General features: G+C 45.5%; 1 long non-coding RNA gene across 1 annotated transcript in view; it reads left to right on the top strand.

The window, feature by feature from the left end:
* Positions 1–14,892, top strand: part of LOC102261633 — a 20,269-nt gene extending 5,377 nt beyond the window's left edge. Inside the window, exons 2-3 of the long non-coding RNA XR_313199.2 lie at positions 10,419–10,530; positions 14,803–14,892. This is a non-coding gene — a long non-coding RNA (uncharacterized LOC102261633). The remainder of the gene's footprint in view (positions 1–10,418; positions 10,531–14,802) is intronic.
* Positions 14,893–15,128: the final 236 nt, after the last annotated feature.

Genomic DNA, 15,128 nt, shown 5'->3' with positions numbered 1-15,128 from the left:
AGAGGCTGGGATGGCCCCGGTGAGGCTGAGGCGGCCCCGGTGAGACTGGGACAGCCCCGGTGGGGGTGGGATGGCCCCAGTGGGGTTGAGACGCCCCGGTGAGGTTGAAATAGCCCCGGTGAGGTTGAAACGGGCCTGGTGAGGCTGAAACGGCCCCGGTGAGGCAGAAATGGCCCCGGTGAGGTTGAGACGGCCCCGGTGAGGGTGAGACGGCCCCGGTGAGTTTGAATCGGCCCCAGTGAGGTTGAGACAGCCCCTGTGAGGTCGAGACGGCCCCGGTGAGGTCGAATCGGCCCCGGTGAGGCTGAAACAGCCCCGGTGAGGTTGAGACGGCCCCGGTGAGGTTGCGACGGCCCCGGTGAGGTTGCGACGGCCCTGGTGAGGTTGCAACTGCCCTGGCGAGGTTGAAATGGCCCCGGTGAGATTGAAACGGCCCCTGTGAGGTCGAGACGGCCCCTGTGAGGTCGAGACAGCCCCTGTGAGGCCAGGACAGACCCGGTGAGGCCGGGACGGACCTGGTGAGGCTGGGATGGCCCCGGTGGGGTTGCAACGGCCCCGGTGAGGTTTAATGGCCCCGGTGAGGCTGAAACGGCCCCAGTGAGGTTGAGACGGCCCCGGTGAGGCTGAGACGGCCCCGGTGAGGTTGAATCGGCCCCGGTGAGGTTGAAACGGCCCCGGTGAGGTTGAAACGGCCCTGGTGAGGCAGGGACGGCCCCTGTGAGGCTGAGATGGCCCCTGTGAGACTGAGACAGCCCCTGGGAAGCTGAGAAAAATACCACATGAACTCGCTCATTTATGGATAATAAGAAACATTATAGACTGATGAACGAAAATGGATACAGAGGCAGAGCAGCATTGAGCAGAATGTCAAACTACAGTGGGAACCTGGGGAGAGTTGGGGGGAGTAGGAGATCAACCGAAGGACTTATATGCATGCATATGAGAATAACTAATGGACACAAGACACTGGGGGGTGGGGGAAGCCGGAGGAATGTCAAGGGGGAGAAAAAAGGAGACATGTGTAATACTCTTTGTAATACTTTAAGAAATTAAAAAAAAGAGAGAGACTGAGAATGACCATTAGCCTCTTTGCAGAAGCAATTGCCCCACCCTGTTGAAAAGATAGGACACACTAAAGGGGCACGGAGCAAGGGATGAAGGGAATGGGGTGAAGTTATTCTAGAATCATGCTATTCAAAGTGTGGCCCGTGGCCCAGCTGGCGTGGCTCAATGGTTGCACATCCACCTATGAACCAGGAGGTCACGGTCTGATTCCCCATCAGGGCACTTGCCCAGGTGGTGGACTTAAGGGAGCTGTGGGACAATATGAAATGTAACAATATTCATACAGTAACCATGCCAGAAGAGGCAGAAAGGGAGCAAAAATAGAGAACATGTATGAAGAAATAATGGCAGAAAACATCCCTAACCAAGTGAAGGAAAAAGTCACAAAAGTTCAGGAGGCACAGAGAACCCCAAGCAAGAAGAACCCAAACAGTCCCACACCCAGACACATCATAATTAAAATGCCAAAAATTAAAGACAAAGAATCTTAAAGGCAGCAAGAGAAAAGCAAACTGTTACCTACAAAGGAGCTCCCATAAGGCTAAAATTCATCAGAAAGTCTACAGGACAGAAGGGAATGGTATGAAATACTCAAGGTAATGGAAACCAAGGATCTGAAACCAAGATATACACAACAAGGCTTTCATTCAAAATAGATAGTGAAATAGCTTCCCAGACCAAAAAAAAGGCTAAAGGAGTTCATCACCACCAATCCAGCACTACAAGAAATGCTAAAGGGACTGCTGTAATGAGAAGAAAAAATAGAGAAACCTAGGCATACAGAATCAAAATGGCAACAAATAAGTACTTATCAATAATAACCTTAAATGTAAATGAACTAAATGCTCCTATCAAAAGAAATAGGGTAGCTGAATAGATACAACAACACAACCCACCTATATGCTATCTACAAGAGACCCATCTCAGAACAAAAGACTCACACAGGGTGAGAGTGAAGGGATGGAAAAAATTTTCCATGGAAAAGAAAAAGAAAAAAAAACTGGGGGAGCAATACTCATATCTGACAAAATAGACTTCAAAATGAAGGCCATCACAAGAGGCAACAAAGGTCACTACATAATACTAAAGGGATTGATCCAACAAGAGGATATAACCTTGGTAAACATATATGTTCCAATATAGGAACACCTAAATATATAAAAAAAAAACTTTTAGAGGACTTTAAGGGAGAGATCAACAACAATACAGTCATAGTAAGGGACTTTAACACCCTACTGACTTCACTGGATAACTCTTCCAGACAAAAAATTAACAAAGAAACAGTGACACACTGTATCACATGGTTTTAATGGATATTTATAGAACATTTCACCACTAAGCTGCAGCATATACATTCTTCTCAAGTGCACATGCGTCATCCACAAAGATAGACCACATGTTAGGACACAAAATAAGTCTCTACAAGTTCAAGAAGATTGAAATCATATCAAGCATCTTCTCAGATAATAATGGAATGAAATTAGAAATCAACACCCTAAAATATTCAAACACATGGATGCTGAATAACATGTTATTAAACAATGAATGAGTTACCAGTGAGATCAAGAAAGATATAAAAAACTTCCTGAAAACAAATGAAAATGAACATACAACAACCCAAAGTCTCTAGGACACAGCAAAAGCCGTCCTGAGAGGGAAATTCATAACAATATAGGCATACTTCAAAAAAACAAGAAAAATTAATAATAAATGATTTAAGCTTACAACTTAAAGAATTAGAAAGAGAACAAGAAAAGGCCAGAGTAAGTAGAAGGAAGGAAATAATAAAGATTAAAGCAGAAATAAATGACACAGAGACTTAAAAAATAATACAAAAAAATCAATGAAACCAAGATCTGGTTCTTTGAAAGGATAAACAACATTGATGAACCTTTAGCCAGACTCATCAAGAAACAAAAAGAGAGGACCCAAATAAATAAAATCAGAAACACAAGAGGATAAGTAACCACTGACACCACAGAAATACAAAGGATTGTAAGAAAATACTATGAACAACTATATGCCACCAAACTGGACAATGTGGATGAAATGGACAGATTCCTAGAAAAATACAATCTCCCAAAACTAAATCAGGAAGAATCAGAAAACCTGAATAGGCCAATAACAACTGAGGAAATAGAAGAAGTAAAAAAAAAAAAAAAAAAAAAAAAAAAACCCACAAAACAAAACAAAACAAAAAACTCCCAGCAAACAAAAGTGGGGTCTGAACGGCTTCACAGGGGAGTTTTACCAAACATTTAAAGAAGAACATCTATACTCCTCAAACTATTCAAAAAAATCCAAGAGGAAGGAACACTTCCAAGATCTTTTTATGAGGCCAGCATTATCTTAATTCCAAAGCCAGATAAGGACACCACAAAGAAAGAGAATTACAGGCCAATATCCCTGATAAACATGGATGCTATAATCCTCAAGAAAATATTAGCAAATTGCATCCAGCAATATATTAAAAAGATCATACACCATGATCAAGTGGGATTAATTCCAGGAATGCAAGGCTGGTACAATATTCGCAAATCAATAAACGTGATACATCACATAAACAAATTGAAAGACAATAAACACATGTTCATATCGATAGACACAGAAAAAGCATTGGACAAAATCCAACACCCATTTTTGATAAAAACTCTCAGCAAAGTGGGAATAGAGGGAGCATATCTCAACATGATAAAGACCATATATGACAAACCTACAACGAACATCATACTCAATGGGCAAAAACTAAAACCATTTCTTCTAAGAACAGGAACAAGACAGGAAAGTCCACTGTCACTTCTCTTATTCAACGTAATACTGGACGTCCTGGCCACAGCGATCAGACAAGAAGAAGAAATAAAAGGCATCCAAATTGGAAAGGAGGAAGTAAAACTCTCATTTGCAGATCACATGATATTATACATAGAACATCCTAAAGACTCCACCAAAAATCTATTAGATTTAATAAGTGAATTTGGCAAAGTTGCAGGATACAAAATCGACACCCAAAAATCAATGGCTTTTTTATAAACCAATAATGAATTCCCAGGAAAAGAAACTAAACAAACTATCCCATTTACCATTGCAACAACAACAACAACAAAAATTAAGATACTTAGGAATAAACTGAACCAAGGAGGCAAAAGACCTATACTCAGAAAACTATAGTACATTGAAAAAAGAGATAGAAGAAGATATAAACAAGTGGAAGAAACTAATGTGTTCATGGAATTGTAAAGTCAACATCAGTAAAATGTCCATACTACCCAAGGCAGTCTACAGATTCAGTGCAATCCCTATTATAATACCAACAGCATAATTCACAGATCTAGAAGAAATACTCCAAAGATTTATATGGAATCAAAAAAGACCCTGAATAGCTGCAACAATCTTGAGAAAGAAAAACAAAAGTTGTAAGATTCACAATACCAGAATTCAAGTTATACTACAAAGCCACCATAATCAAAACAGCCTGGTACTGGCACAAAAACAGGCATATAGACCAATGGAACACAACAGGGAACCCAGACATTGACCCAAGCCATTATGCTCAATTAATATTTGACAAAGGAGGCAAGAGCATACAATGGAGTTAAGACGGTCTCTTCAATAAATGGTGTTGGGAAAATTGGACAGATACATGCAAGAAAATGAAACTAGACCACCAACTTACATCATACACAAGAATAAACTCAAAATGGATAAAAGATTTATATATAAGTTGGGAAACTATAAATATCATAGGCATCAAAATCTCAGACATCTCAAGTAACAATATGTTTACTGATGTATCTCCTAGGGCAAAAGAAAGTAAGGAGAAAATAAACAAATGGGACTACATCAAAATAAAAGACCTCTGCACAGCAAAAGAAACCATCAACAAAATGAAAAGGGAGCCCACTGTATGGGAGAATATATTTAGCAATGATACATCTGATAAAGGTTAATATCTAAAATATATAAGGAACTCATACAACTTAACAAAAGTAAGACAAACAATCCAATTAAAAAGTGGGCAAAGGACCTAAATAGACACTTCTCCAAAGTGGACATACAGATGGCCAAGAAACATATGAAAGAATGCTCAAAGTCACTGATCATCAGAGATGCAAATTAAAATGACAATGAGGTATCACCTCACACCTGTCAGAATGACTACCACCAACAAATCAACAAATGGCATGTGCTGGTGAGGATGTGGAGAAAAAGAAACCCTAGTACACTGCTGGTGGGAATGCAGACTTCTGTAGCCATTATGGAAAACAGTATGGAGTTTCCTCAAAAAATTAAATATGGCTCTGGTTGGTTTGGCTCAGTGGATGGAGCGTCAGCCTGCGGACTGAGGGGTCCCAGGTTCAATTCTGGTCAAGGGCATGTACCTTGGTTGTGGGCACATTCCCAGTAGGAGGTGTGCAGGAGGCAGCTGATCGATGTTTCTCTCTCATCAATGTTTCTAACTCTCTATCCCTCTCCCTTCCTCTCTTTAAAAAATCAATAAAATATATATTTTTAAAAAATTTTAAAAAATTAAATATGGAACTGCCATTTGACCCAGTGATCCCACTTTTAGGAATATATCCCATGAAAACCCAAAACACCAACCAGAAAGAATGTATGCACCCCTATGTTCATAGCAGCACAACTTACAATAACTAAGATCTGGAAACAGCCCAAGTGCCCATCAGTAGGTGAGTGGGTAAAAAAGCTGTGGTACATTTACACCATGGAATACTATGCAGAAGTAAAAAAGAAGGATCTCTTACCCTTTGAGACAGCATGGAGGGACCTGGAGAGTTTCATGCTAAGTGAAATAAGTCAGTCAGAGAAAGACAAGTATCACATGATCTCACTCATATGGGGAATCTAAATAACAAAATAAACTGATGAATGGAATGGATGCAGAAACATGGAAGCATGGAACAGAGTGGGGAACCTCAGAGGGAAGACAGGGGATGGTGGGTGGGTGCATACTAGTATATACATAACCTTGTATGCATATATACATAACCCATGGGAGCAGATAGGGGGGTGGTGAGGGTCTGGGGAGGGCTGGAGAGGGCTGATGGAGGGAAAATGGGGACATATATAATACTTTCAACAATAAAGATTTTTTAAAAAAGAACTGAAGGTTCCACGAACATATCTATAGACCTTCATATTGAGAAACACTGAATTAAAGGGGCAACTTTGTCTCTTCAGGTCCTCTCTTATCACCATTGTGACTATAAAACCCAATACAAATATAGGTGCTGAAACTCCTAAAAAAAAGTAATGCAAATTATCCCAAATGAATATTATTTTTTAATATATTTTTATTGATTTCAGATAGGAAGGGAGAGAGAGAGAGAGAAAGAGAGAGAGACATAAATCATAAGAAAGAACCATTGATTTGCTGCCTCCTGCACGCCCCCTACTGGGGATCAAGCCCACAACCCGGGCATGTGCCCTTGACCCGAATCGCACCTTGGATCCTTCAGTCCGCAGGCCGATGCTCTATCCACTGAGCCAAACCAGCTAGGGCTGACTTTTATTTTTTAAAAGATGACCCATCAAAATGAAAACACAAAATTTAAGTTTTATAAGAGGCCTCAGAAGTTCCCAGAGAGAAATCGTGGATGTGTAGATCCTCCAGGTCTCAGCTTGAGGAAAACACAGGACCCAGAAGGAGTTGGGGTGTGAAAACTCCAAAAAGGGGGAGCAGAGGCATCTCCCAGTGTCATTGCGTGAACGCTGACTGACAGAAAGAATGTGTTGCTCCTTCCCCGCTCCTCCCCCTGCTGCTGGGGCTCAGCTCTCTGAGAACAGTCACCAGGGAATCGGGAAGAAGAAGGGAGATAAGCCAGGAGGATTATGTCCCCAGACCTGGCTAAAGAACATGGGATCTAAAGAAGACACAAAAAGAGGGTGACAAATCAAAAACTGCTTACCTGTTAGGATAGAGGCATGGACTGGGGAGTGAGGAAGGAGCGATGTCTCTCTCCTCTTTTCCCTAAAGATTTGAGAATAAAATGGAAGAGCAGACTTGGGGGAAGAGATGAAAAGGAAACTTCTTCCCCAAGTGACTGGATTCAATCCCACCCTCTCATTACAAGTGTCCTCTGCCCTCTTTTTTTCTTCAATGGCCCAGGGACTAACCTCACAGCATCAAAGTTTATGGATGCAACTAAGACATTTCCCCAGTTTCAGGTAAGAAGGACAAGAGGGAGGAACACACAGGAACCTCCCAAAAGAGAGTAAGATTATGGGAGACTCTGGGTTAACAAGGTCAAAGACTTTTTTCCTCCCTGGCAGCTTGAAGACTGGCCCCCATCATGAACAGCATAGTAACTATCTGGACTGCGAAGTTCATGACCAACAAACTATTCCAGAGGAAACAAGTGCTCACTGACGTCCTTCATCCTGGGAAGGCAACATACGTAAGACAAAAATTAGGAAAAACTAGCCAAAACAGACAAGACCACAGCAGGTGCCATCTTTGTGTTTGGATTCAGCACCCATCTTGGCTCTGGCCGGATGTATGACTCCTGAATTACCCAAAGGAAAGGGAGCCCAAACATAGACTTGAGAGACACGGCCTGTGTGAGATGAAAGACCTGAAGGGAGCAGCGAAAGGAACGGAAGAACAGAACGAGGGAAGTCGGGGCCCGCAAAGGCCGTGTTGGTGCTGCAGCGAGTGAGCTGGAGATGGGACGACGGAAGGAGTAAAGATTCTGCGGGGACTTCATCTGTGGCGACTGCTGATTTTTCATGAGAGGGTTATTTAAGAACTTAAAAAAAAGAAAGTCAAAGATACTTCTGGGAGAAGGGAAGGACTTGCCAGGGAGGGGGGTCACTGGTTCTGCTGTGATTAAGGAGGCGAACCCCATTCTGGAACAATTTCTTCCCTCTTCCCAGGGGGCCCTGCTGAAGATCGGCTGAGTGAAAAAGCCATACCTGACAAGTTTCTGAGGATTTACCTGAAATAACTGTTTTACACCCACCTGGAGTCCCTTCTTTCCGAGACCCCGCCTGCCAAGGTGGCTCAGAGGGTCTGGCGTCTGCTGCCACTCTCCGCCTTCTCCCAGAAGGGCTTTTGCCTTCATTAACGTTCTAATCTGATGGCATAACCCCGTGGTCGGCAAACTGCGGCTCGCGAGCCACATGCGGCTCTTTGGCCCCTTGAGTGTGGCTCTTCCTAAGCCTTAGGAGTACCCTAATTAAGTTAACAATGTACCTACCTATATAGTTTAAGTTTAAAAAATTTGGCTCTCAAAAGAAATTTCAATCGTTGTACTGTTGATATTTGGCTCTGTTGACTAATGAGTTTGCCGACCACTGGCATAACCCAAGGCGAGGTCCAGGACCTGGTGGAGGTAATTTGTGAGCTGGTGGCTGTTCTGTGTTGTCACATGAGTGAAGTAAGGTTATTTTCTTATTCATGCAATAGCCTTTGCTGAGTACGCAGAAGTCACCAAAGAAACATGGAGGTAAACACAGAGATCTCCACCAGTAGTCTAATAAGGGTAGAGAGTCATTTAACCAAAGCTCCAGGTGCAAGGGCAAAAGAGGGAAGTTATGTCCAACTGGGGGTGATCTGAGAAGGAGTCCAGAGGATTGAGCCTTGGAAGAGGGCCATCACGTTGACACGCCGTGTTTGAAGGGGCCCACTGCTGGTGGAGAAAGCAGGCAAGGCAGGAGCCGTAAGGAAAGGGTGCCTCTTTACACCTGGCATCACTCGCCTCCAGCTTTGCCTCCAGCCTTCCCAGAGTACTCAACACCCACTCCTGCTGCCCTGTCCCAGGCATCCAGCCAGCTGGACGTCTTGACAATCTTACGTCCCACTGTGTTCTGTACCCACCACATGGGACCATATGCTGCACTTGCTTTCTGCCATTTGCCTCAGCATGCGCACAAATATTCTAGCTTTCCAAAGGATAAATAAATTCCCTTCTGTTTAGCTTTGCTGGTTTCTGTGGTTTTTAGTTCTGCTGGGATTTATGTCAAAATTGTTCCTCCTGTTCGCTCCCAAAGCATTTGGCTTGTGCTTGTGTTCTCGGTGGGGCTTTGGGGCAGAGCGAGGCAGCCTTACCATGTGAAATGTTTAGTGATGAGAGCTGCTCTTTACCAAGCCCTGACCATACGGTGACCACAGCAGTGGGCCTTGTGCTAAGTCTCATGTAGACCACTTCTTTCCCCTCACACAGCTCCAGGAGCTACCCTTCCAATCACTCAGCAGATCCTCAGCAGGCCCTCCTCTGGGCCAGGCACTGCGCTGGGAATAGGGCAGTGGGAAAAGCCCCGCATCTCTTGTAGCTTATATTCAAGTGAAGATAATCTCTATATATAAAAGGCTAATATGCAAAGTGTCCCCTCGGGAATTCCACCGGAGACCAGGAGTTTGTTCGCTCGCTCGCTATGACGTGTGCTGACCACAGGGGCGGAATGAAGGAGGGCCCTGGCTGGCAGCCAGAAGGCCCCGATCAGCCCTGATCGCCAGCCAGGCCTAGGGACCCTACCCGTGCACGAATTTCATGTGCTGGGCCTCTAGTAGTCTATAAAAATCCACCAGGAAAATGTGATGTCAATTCTGTACAACCAGGTGGTATTAGATAAATGAGCACAGTGAAGCAGGGTAAGGGAATGGCTGGGACGTGCTCCCAGGTGTGTGTAAGGCTGCTTTTAATCAAGTGACAAGCCAAGCCCCCTTGTGGTGGCGACATTGGTGCAGACATGAATGAAGGAAGGGAGCACACGGCAGACGTCTGAAGGAATGTGTCCAGAGAGAGCACACAGGACATCCACGGCCCTGAGGCAGGAAGATATTGGATTTTTATGCTAAATTCATAGCATCTAGACAGAACAGCAAGGGGCCCAGAGTGGGTTGAGCAGAGGAAGGAAGGAAAAAAGTAGGAAGGGATGAAGTTAGAGACATGGGGAGGAACAAGACTAGGAAGGCTTCACAGACCAAAGTAAGGGTTTGGAATTTGTTCTTTTTTTTTTTTTTTTTTTTTTTTTTTTTTTTTTTTTTTTTTTTTTTTTTTACTAAATAAAAAAATTCTTGCAGTTTTGCTCAGTGGATAGAGTGTGGCCTGTGGACTGAAGGTTCGATTCCGGCCAAGGGCACATGCCTGAGTTGCGGGCTCGATCCCCAGTAGGGGGCATGCAGGAGGCAGCCAATCAATGATTCTCTCTCATCATTGATGTTTCTATCTCTCTCTCCCTCTTCCTTCCTCTCTGAAATCAATAAAGAAATGTAAAAAAAAAAAAATTCTTAATGTTTTTAATTGATTTTTTTTTTTTTGAGAGAGAGACATTGATTTGTTCTTCCACTTATTTATGCATCATTGGTTGTTTCTTGTATGTGCCCTGACCAGGGATGGGAACCACAACCTTGGCATGTTGGGAGGATGCTCTAACCAACTGAGCCACCAGCCACGGCAGACTTTGTTCTAAGTGGATTGAGAACCATTCAAGGGTTTAAGCAAGGTGAGTGATGTCATCTGGCAATTTGAAAGCTCACCCTGGTTTCTCATGGAGGAAGGACTATATCAGTCAAAAAGAAGCAAAAAATCACAGGAGCTTGACTAGGGTAGAGGAGAGGGCCAAGGGCAGCATCCCGGGACCCTCTGAGACTTAGGAGTCCGGAGGAGCAATAGAAGCTGTCAGGGGAGACAAGGAGGAGCAGCAATATGGAAGGAGGGAAGACTTTCTTTAGGTGGATCCAGAAAGAGTATTTGAAGGGGAGAAAGCAGCATTTCAAGGAGGAGGGAGTGATCAACTTTCAAATGCTGCGGATGGGTCTAGTCCAGGGGTCTCAACCTTGGCACGTGTATAGCATATATTACAAAGGAACAGAACATCCTGCAGCTTAAGAAATAAAGCCTTCCTGCAGTTGTTGGAGCTCCCCCTGTGTCCCTCTCCATCAGAATTCCCCTCCCACCAAGGGGTAACCACTCTTCTGAATGCCATGCTTTTACTACTGAGGCCAGTAGCAAGCGAGATTTTTTCTTCTCAGAGACAAGTTATATTATTATAGTACTAGAGGCCCGGTGCACAAAATTCGTGCACACTGGGGGGGTCCCTCAGCCCGGCCTGTGCCCTCTCACAGTCCGAGAGCCCTTGAGGGATGTCCAACTGATGGCTTAGGCCCGCTCCCCTTGAGGAGAGGGCCTAAGCCATCAGAGGGACATCCTTAGTGCTGCCGCGGAGGTGGGAGAAGGTCCCACCACTGCTGCTGCACTCACCAGCTGTGAGCCCGGCTTCTGGCTGAGCGGTGCTCCCCCTGTGGGAACGCACTGACCACCAGGGGGCAGCTCCTGCATTGAGCGCCTGCCCCCTGGTGGTCAGTGTGTGTCATAGCAACCGGTCGTTTTGCCATTGGGCCAAAACTGGCTCTCCAACATCTCCCAAGGGGTCCTGGATTGTGAGAGGGTACAGGCCAGGCCAAGGGACCCCACTGGTGTACGATCGGGGCCAGGGAGGGATGCAGGAGGTTGGCCAGCTGGGGAGGGACTGCGGGAGGGCTCCAAGGCGTATCCAGCATGTCTCACTCAGTCCCTATTGGCCAGATCCCAGCAGCAAGCTAACCTACCGGTTGGATCATCTGCCCCCTGGTGATCAGTGCACATCATAGCAAGCAGTTGAATAGTCTTAGCATATCATTAGCATATTACGCTTTGATTGATTGAACGGCCAACCAGACTACTGGACACTTAGCATATTAGGATTTTATTGTAAAGGATGTTTGTATGATGAAGAGAATGTTTCAGTCAGATGGGGGAACTGCTAATGTGGAAGAGACTGGGTACTCTCAAGAGTCTAATCCTGAGCAGGTGAAAGGGATGGGACCCCAGTGCCCACGCGGGTGGGGCCAGATCAGCGTCTCTGCAGTAACAAGGGGAAGGAGTGAGTATGGTGGACATACAATGGCCTGGCAGATTTGGGACCATGAGGAAGTTTAAAGTTTCTATTTTCTCACTGAAGTAAGAAGGTAGGTTGTCATCTTATGTAATTGTGGTCTCAGATTTGGGGAATGTGAACCGACTGGGGTAATGTGGGCTGGCGGCCATGCTGAGGCCCACAGCAAGTGAGTCCAGGCCGTCTGACTGCGTTTTTCCTGATGATTCAGCTGTCGGGTGCCGGTGTGGAGCAGGCAGAGTCGGATTTAACCAGGAATAAAATGTTAGAGGGAGAGGGGCAAAGGCTGAGAGGTGATTATGATGTTGAACCTGGGGACCCACACTTGGTAATGCAGGAAGTGAGAAGTGGAGGGGATCAAACATCAAAGAAGAGTGAGAGAGTCCATGGATGGGAGGTCCGGGTGGGGCCGAAGAAATTTTGGGATGGGGGTGACAGGAAAGACTGAAGGATTTTGAAAGGGTGGCAGTTTGGCCCAGGGAGTGAGTGGCTGGGGAGACGGGGGGAACATCATTGTAGGTACTGATCTTCATAAAGAAAGAGTGACCCTGAATGGAATCGTGGGGAAATCAGAGCTCCAAGTAGAAGCCAGCAGGGTCAGAACTTCTCTGAGAGGCCAGAATCGTCGATGATGGGGTGCAAAGCCAAGGGCACCATGTTGGGAGGGAGTGGAGGATGCCAGAAGGAGACGCAAATTGGAAGAGGCCTGCTGAGGGAGGAGTCAGGAGGTGAGATCTGGGGAAGTCATTTTCAATCACTTCTTCCTCTGCCTAATTCCTTTCCATTCAATTGAGTTCAAAGAGGTTTTATCTGATAAGAATCTGAAACCCAGTGATAAACCAGATGTGGCTCCCGCATTCACCAGGTAAGGTGAGCACATCAAGCTCTCAGATGGGGAGAGATGGGGAAACAGTGCAGATAACATCAGTAGTGCGCAAGTTTTAGATCTGGTACCCTCTAGGACAGTGGTTCTCAGCCTTGGCTGCACATTAGAATCACCTGGGAATCTTTTTACAATCCTGATTTCTGGGCCTCATCCTCCAGAAATTCTGTTTCTTTGTTATGGGGTGGGGCCACAACATTAGTAACAAAGAAACAGAATTTCCGGATGAGGCCCAGAAATCAGGATTTTAAAAAGATTCCCAGGTGATTCTAATGTGCAGCCAAGGCTGAGAACCACTGTCCTAGAGAAAGTTACTCTGGTTGAAGCCGCACGCCTCTTGACCTCTCCCCTCCCCATTGGTGGTCCCTGAAGTGATTCCCAGCTTTGACTGACCATGGAAATCACCTGAGGATGTCTGAAAAAATACTAATGCCGAGTACCACCCGCAGGGATTTGGATTTAATTGGTCTAGAATCCTTAGTGCTGTTGCAGAGGCAGGAGAGGCTCCCACCACCGCTGCTGTGCTCGCCAGCCATGAGCCCAGCTTCTGGCTGAGCAGTGCTCCCCCTCTGGGAGCACACTGACCACCAGGGGTCAGCTCCTGCATTGTCTGCCCCCTGGAGGTCAGTGTGTGTCATAGCGACCGGTCGTTACGCCGTCGGCCGAAACTGGCTCTCCAACATCTCCCGAAGGGTCCTGGATTGCAAGAGGGCACAGGCCAGGCTGAGGGACCCCACCGGTGCACAATCGGGGCCAGGGAGGGACGCGGGAGGTTGGCCAGCTGAGGAGGGACCACAGGAGGGCTCCAGGGTGTGTCCAGCCCGTCTCACTCAGTCCTGATTGGCCGTACCAGCAGCAAGCTAACCTACTGGTCAGTGCGTCTACCCTCTGATGGTCAGTGCACGTCATAGCAAACAGTTGAGTAGCCTTAGCATATCATTAGCAAATTTACTCTTTGATTGGTTGAACAGCTGACCGGACAATCAGACACTTAGCATATTAGGCTTTTATTATATAGGATTGTAAGGAAAGACACTGGCCAGAAGCTACTAACAGACAACAATTATTGCTATGTAACCAAGCAAGATGCCCTGTTAAATAAATCAAAGCAAAGATTTTAAGGTTATTTACCAGCTGATCAGGGCTCTTTACTGCACCCCATTAATCAGGGCGCTGTGTCTGTGTGCCAGTTGTGGAATAAATGGAATGAGGGATCTTCTTCACACACATACTCTAGGCTCTGGTACCTAACTTTGGGACCCAAACACAATTTATTAAATATCATGAGAAGGTTGACAGGCACAGCAGGAAACGTTGGCTTTGTCCTACTGAACCTTACCAAGCTTCAGGGGCTGTCAGTACATTAGCTGCTTAGGTATGGAGCATCTGTTATGCATGGCCCCATGGGACTCATGAGATGGGGGAGTAGGCAGGAATGCAGGCTTTCAGCTGCTCCAGAGGACAAATGTATGGGACAGCAAACTTTTTTGAGGGAATGAGAAGATTGCAAGAACCTAGAAGGGTGCCATCTTTACAGTGGCTGGTAGGATTAGAAATACTGCAGTTCTTTTTCCAGCAGCGTCTTTGGCAGGAAAAATGGGTCAGTAACTGGTGGCATTGTTGCCTAAACAGAAGGTACTTGTAGTACAGGGGAGGACGGGTCAGAGGGAAAGGAGGTTTTAAGTCAAATGAAAATAGAGATGTAAGCAGGGAAGACTCAGGAGACTGGCATGGAGGTGAGTGCCCCGTCTGAATGGGACATCCTGGTTGTTGGTAAGGCCACCCTCAGGGCATGGGGTAAGCACATCCATAGGTAACTGAGCCAGGAATTTGGGTTACACAGTAAGAAGAGTTAATTCTGGAAGCCTGTGCCTGAGAAAGGACGCCTTCTCCAGGCGGTAGAAACAACATAGGAGATGGGACACTCAGCCTCTCCTGTGATCTCTACTCTCTTCCAGATGGGAAACCAGCGTTTCAACACCACAGCACTCACCTCGGGGAAGCATCCTAAAGAACTGCGGAAATTTTGACCCTCAGACCTTAAAAAGAAAAAGGTTAATTTTCTTTTGTAATGCAGCTTGTCCCCAATACAAACTCAGGGACAGGAAAGTGTGGCCTGTAAATGGATCTCTAAATAACACTATTCTCCAATTAGATTCGTTTTGCATAAATTAATCAAATGGAATGAAAAACCTTACATTCAAATGTTTATAGCCCTTTACCAAGATAGGGATTTAAGGAAAACTTGCAGAATGTGTGTTGCCACCATATCAGATGAATGAAA

Source organism: Myotis brandtii, unplaced genomic scaffold (genome assembly GCF_000412655.1).
Source record: "Myotis brandtii unplaced genomic scaffold, ASM41265v1 scaffold130, whole genome shotgun sequence".
NCBI classification, from domain to species: domain Eukaryota; kingdom Metazoa; phylum Chordata; class Mammalia; order Chiroptera; family Vespertilionidae; genus Myotis; species Myotis brandtii.
This window is presented reverse-complemented; position numbering and strand designations above follow the sequence as displayed.